Below are 6878 nucleotides of genomic sequence, written 5' to 3'. Positions count from 1 at the left end.
TTTCATCGAAATGTAATGTATAAAGTAATGTATAAAAATAAGATTAAACCCTCAATTTTCAGTTAAGGCATTTCATTATTGAATTCAGAGATGTCATTGTCTAGCTCAGTTTAGTTTAAATAGTATCTGAGAAATCAAATTGACGATAATCACCAGAAATTAAGTGTCCCCAACTGAGCAAACCAGAGGCGACAGCGGCAAGGAACCAAAACTCCCTCTGTGACAGAAAGAAATAAAGACTGAGAGTCGATGTTTAATGTTCAGAAAATGTTATTTTTAAGAAATGTAAAAGCATTTTGGCTCGACTCTTTGTCTCCTGTTCTGTGAGAGTTGCGTGTGGAGGGAGGGGAGTGCTGTGTTCTTGTGTTCTGGAACATGGTCCACAGTTCATTCCCAGCTGTGACATCCAACTTCTGAGGTAAATCGAACGCAGCATTATTCTAATCTCACATATTATTTAGTATTTAAGATCGATACTATGCACACTGTGACACAGGGTCAGTTGTGAAGCAGGTGTGCAGGGTGAGTGAGTGAGTGAGTGAGTGGGAGGAGCCAAAGGAGAACAAAAGACATATGGGAACATTCAACAGCACACCTCTCAGTTTTATGTTTGCTAAACAGTATTGCAACTTTAGGACAATTATCATGTTTTTACATTAATATGTAGTGAAGCACAGTATGGCAAAGAAAGAAAGAAAGAAAGTTTCTTTAAGTAATTTTGGTTATATCTTACCCCTTTTCCACCAAAGCAGTTCCAGGTGCTAGTTCAGAGCCAGTGCTATTGCCGGTTCTTAGTTGGTTCGACTGGCGAGCCCTTTAAGAACCGGTTGCTTTTCCACAAGCTAGAGAGCCAATACAGAGCCAGGTATTACGTCACTGAATACGTTTCATGTTTCGGATCACTAGCGCGTCACAACAGGCATCTGTACAAAGCATCAGCGCCACGCAGATCCATCAATCGGCACACAACACACTAAAGCACCGCGAGAGCAATCCAAAAGCATAAAGAGCCGTCTGCTTTCCAGTCGCTCCAGCAGCACCCTGATATGCCTCGCACCGACCGGTCCGCGCAGCGCCGATCCATCCCGGACAAGCCTAAACAAACTATCAGCAATGGCGGACGTTGCGTTGCTATTGATGTTCATGGCTTTGCGAACCTACATCGGCATCCAAACACGGCGAATCAAACGTGTTAGCGTTTAGCTGCTATTTCAAATATGGCGGTCCAAGTTTCTGTTCGTCTTGTTGGTCACGGTAAGCCCGCCCCCAGCCCCTGACGCAAGCGGTTCTTTCTTCTAGCCCAGCAATGTTGTGGTGCTACTTACGAACCGCTTTTCCTGGTTCAGAGCTGGTGCTTTGGATGTCGAAAAACAAAGAACCGGTTTGAAACTAGGCTCTGGCTCCGAACCAGCACTGGAACTGCCTTGGTGGAAAAGGGGTATCTGAGAGCTACATATGGATCTTATGTTGCATATGCCAGAATCATCCATGCTTTCATCAATAGTCATATCCTATTTTTAAATCATATTAAGCTATTTTTTTTTTTTTATAAAATCATATTACTAAAATAAAATCATTTGGATTTTAGAATGACATGTCTACATCAGGTTTATCATTGGTAGAATATAAAATATTTAAATGGAATAATTTCAGCCAAATATAACTTTTGCAATACAGTTTCAAAGTAGCCCAATTTAGCTAGAATACTGCAGACTTCGCAACCCTGTATGGGAACAGAACGCTTTAGTACAATTTACTGAATGAGTTTATCAGAGGTCCGTCATCCAAAAGCGTGAATTTTCTTGAGTCACTGATGACAGATGGATCTGCAGCGAATCTGGTTGTAGTTGAAGGGCTAAGGACTGTAAGGTGCTAGTCGGAGCGAAGGAGGTGGAGTTGGTTCGGGTGTGCCGGTTAGAACACCAGAGCGGAGAAGAGAATGAGTTCAACTGTTTATTGATATAAACATATGCAATGTCACTTTACATTGGATGTGGTCTCAAATACTGCTATACTTCACATTAGCATCCACTTTGTATGCATCACTCTTTTAACTTCTCTATTCAGTAAACAGAAATCAACTCAGTTCGAATAATGATGAAATCTACAAAAACTCACTTTCTCTCTGGACGCACACCACTTAAAACAAGTCAAGTCAAGTCACCTTTATTTATATAGCGCTTTTAACAATGTAAATTGTGTCAAAGCAACTGCACAATATCCCAAAAAAAAGGAAATAGTGTGTCAATAGTGTAAAATGAAAAAAGAAAATCGTTGTAATTTAATTAATAACCCTTCTTTCCAAAGCATATCATATGCTTTCTCAACATCAAAAAATACTGCTATTACCACCTCCCTATTAGTCTGTGCTTTCCTAATATCTGATTCTAAACATAATAATAAATCCATTGTACTTCTGCCCTTACGAAACCCACTCTGATGGATGGCAAAGGTAATTGCTTTCTAAATAATGGGTCATTCTATCTGTAATTATTCTTTCCATTATTTTACACAACTGCGATGTTAAAGCAATTGGTCTATAACTAGACGGATGTTTCCCTGGCTTTAAAATCGGTACTATAATTGCATGTTTCCACACTGATGGAAGCTGACCAATTTCCCAAATTTTATTAAAACATTTTAGTACTATTTCTAGTGTCTCATCTGTCATATTTGCTACCATTTTGTAACATACCATGTCTTTTCCTGGAGTAGTTTGTTTTGCATTAAGGACTGCTTTTTTCAACTCAAACATCTTTAAAGGTACGTCTAATGGATTTCCTGAATGTCCTTTCTTTTCTAAAACATCTGGGAAACTTTCTAACACTTTCCTTCTGTTCACTTGTGCTTCCTTAGTGAGGTTCTCAGAACTATGCACTTTCCTAAATGTTTGAGCTAAAACTTCAGCCTTTTCTAAATTATTAACTGCCACTTTATCACCACTTTTTAATACAGGTAATTCATAATTCCTTCTAACTCCTCCCATCCTCCTTATCATTCCCCATATATCAGATAACTTTACATCCCTTCCTATACTATTACAGAATTTCCTCCAAAAGTTGCGTTTTTGTGTCTTAATTGTTTTCCTTACTACTGCCTGCTTTCTTTTATACTCTATCAAAGCATCCTGAGAATGATATTTCTTAACATATTTAAAAGCTTTGTTTCTTGCTTTACTGCACTCATCATTCCACCATGGTACATTCTTACATTTCCTATTTCCTTTACTCTTAGGTATTGTTTCCTCAGCTGACAATATTATTTCATTTACTAATGCATTATTAAACTCATTTATTTCTATTTCTTTAATCTCATTAAGTTTTAGACATTTTACTGCACAAATGACCTGAAAATGTTCCCAATTCGCATTCTCCATTTTCCACCTTGGAATATTTTTAATCCTTTCCTGATACGTCCCTGATCCAACTTTAATTAGAATAGGGAAATGATCACTACCTATTGTAGTTTCCTTATCTACATTCCATGTACTAATACCTGCTATTGCACTGGACACAAAAGTTAAATCAAGTACTGATTCAGTATTATTTATACTATTAAACCGTGTTCCCTCACCATTGTTAAGACATACCAACCATTTGTCATCAATATATTCTTCTAAAACTAAACCATTTGCATCTGTACTGTTGCTTCCCCATAACGTATTGTGTGCATTAAAATCCCCACACCATATTACCTCACTGAGTGGAGTTCCCACAATATTTTCCAAAATACTACCCTCTATTTTCCCACAAGGAATATAATAATTTATTAACGTTACATCTATTGAACCTTTACTAGTCCATATCCTTAACGTTATTGATTCATTCTTATCATTAGGTTGGCTTGAGAAAGCCAACCTACTGATCTTCTACTTAAGCTTATTATTATTCTTCTTAGCCGAATTTCTGAACGCATCTCCTCCTAGAGCTTTCAAGCTAGAACCACCAAACTCAGCCCAGCTCTTCAGACTGGTCTCACTTAGTGTGCTATATCTTTTCTAACTGATCCGACTTATAGTTTTCATAAAAATGAATATTAAAAATCATAAAAATCCCATAGACTTACATTCATGGAATGTTCAGATGAGCCAAGACTATTCAAACTCCAACTGTCAAAATTCAAACTGAAGCCCATTAGACTCAATCAGACTTCCCTTCTATGTACTATTTCTAATCGATTCAAACTCATTCATATTCAAACTCCAACTGTCAAAATTCAAACGTAAACAAACTGAAGCTCATTAGACTCAATCAGACTTCCCTTCTATGTACTATTTCTAATCGATTCAAACTCATTCATATTCAAACTCCAACTGTCAAAATTCAAACGTAAACAAACTGAAGCCCATTAGACTCAATCAGACTTCCCTTCTATGTACTATTTCTAATCCATTCAAACTCATCTAATATTTCTAATTAATCTATCTATCCTAGCGACATGCTAATCATGCTAGAAACATACTAACAATATGTTAGAAGCTTGCAAATCATGCTAGCAACATGCTAATCATGCTAGCAACCTGCTAGTCACTTGCTAATCATGCTAGAAACATGCTAGTGACATGCTAGTAACTTGCTAATCATGCTAGAAACATGCTAGCGACATGCTAGTGACTTGCTAATCATGCTAGAAACATGCTAGTGACTTGCTAATCATGCTAGAAACATGCTAGCGACATGCTAGTCACTTGCTAGTCATGCTAACAACATGCTAGTCACTTGTTAATCATGCTAAAACATGGTAGCAACATGCTAGTCACTTGCTAATCATGCTACCAACCTGCATATGCATATAACATGCTTATTTCTAATTAATATATATATCTATCTATCTATCTATCTATCCTAGCGACATGCTAATCATGCTAGAAACATACTAACAATATGCTAGAAGCTTGCAAATCATGCTAGCAACATGCTAATCATGCTAGAAACATGCTAGCAACATGCTAGTAACTTGTTAATCATGCTAGAAACATGCTAGCAACATGCTAGTGACTTGCTAATCATGCTAGAAACATGCTAGTGACTTGCTAATCATGCTAGAAACATGCTAGCAACATGCTAGTGACTTGCTAATCATGCTAGAAACATGCTAGTGACTTGCTAATCATGCTAAAAACATGCTAGCAACATGCTAGTCACTTGCTAATCATGCTACCAACCTGCATATGCATATAACATGCTTATTTCTAATTAATCTATCTATCTATCTATCTATCTATCTATCTATCTATCTATCTATCTATCTATCTATCTATCTATCCTAGCGACATGCTAATCATCCTAGAAACATACTAACAATATGCTAGAAGCTTGCAAATCATGCTAGCAACATGCTAATCATGCTAGCAACCTGCTAGTCACTTGCTAATCATGCTAGAAACATGCTAGTGACATGCTAGTAACTTGCTAATCATGCTAGAAACATGCTAGTGACATGCTAGTAACTTGCCAATCATGCTAGAAACATGCTAGCAACATGCTAGTGACTTGCTAATCATGCTAGAAACATGCTAGTGACTTGCTAATCATGCTAGAAACATGCCAGCGACATGCTAGTCACTTGCTAGTCATGCTAACAACATGCTAGTCACTTGTTAATCATGCTAAAACATGGTAGCAACATGCTAGTCACTTGCTAATCATGCTACCAACCTGCATATGCATATAACATGCTTATTTCTAATTAATATATATATCTATCTATCTATCTATCTATCTATCTATCCTAGCGACATGCTAATCATGCTAGAAACATACTAACAATATGCTAGAAGCTTGCAAATCATGCTAGCAACATGCTAATCATGCTAGAAACATGCTAGCAACATGCTAGTAACTTGCTAATCATGCTAGAAACATGCTAGCAACATGCTAGTGACTTGCTAATCATGCTAGAAACATGCTAGTGACTTGCTAATCATGCTAGAAACATGCTAGCAACATGCTAGTGACTTGCTAATCATGCTAGAAACATGCTAGTGACTTGCTAATCATGCTAAAAACATGCTAGCAACATGCTAGTCACTTGCTAATCATGCTACCAACCTGCATATGCATATAACATGCTTATTTCTAATTAATCTATCTATCTATCTATCTATCTATCTATCTATCTATCTATCTATCTATCTATCCTAGCGACATGCTAATCATCCTAGAAACATACTAACAATATGCTAGAAGCTTGCAAATCATGCTAGCAACATGCTAATCATGCTAGCAACCTGCTAGTCACTTGCTAATCATGCTAGAAACATGCTAGTGACATGCTAGTAACTTGCTAATCATGCTAGAAACATGCTAGTGACATGCTAGTAACTTGCCAATCATGCTAGAAACATGCTAGCAACATGCTAGTGACTTGCTAATCATGCTAGAAACATGCTAGTGACTTGCTAATCATGCTAGAAACATGCCAGCGACATGCTAGTCACTTGCTAGTCATGCTAACAACATGCTAGTCACTTGTTAATCATGCTAAAAACATGCTAGCAACATACTAGTCACTTGTTAATCATGCTACCAACCTGCATATGCATATAACATGCTTATTTCTAATTAATCGATCTATCTATCTATCCTAGCGACATGCTAATCATGCTAGAAACATACTAACAATATGCTAGAAGCTTGCAAATCATGCTAGCAACATGCTAATCATGCTAGTAACCTGCTAGTCACTTGCTAATCATGCTAGAAACATGCTAGCAACATGCTAGTCACTTGCTAGTCATGCTAACAACATGTTAGTCACTTGTTTATCATGCTAGCAACATGCTAATCATGCTAGTGACATGCTAGTATCTTGCTAGTGACTTGCTAATCATGCTAAAAACATGCAAGCAACAATATCTATGTAATCCATCCATCTAC

The sequence above is a fragment of the Barbus barbus genome (assembly GCF_936440315.1).
Source record: "Barbus barbus genome assembly, chromosome: 31".
Lineage (NCBI taxonomy): Eukaryota > Metazoa > Chordata > Actinopteri > Cypriniformes > Cyprinidae > Barbus > Barbus barbus.
Note: the sequence above shows the minus strand (reverse complement) of the source record.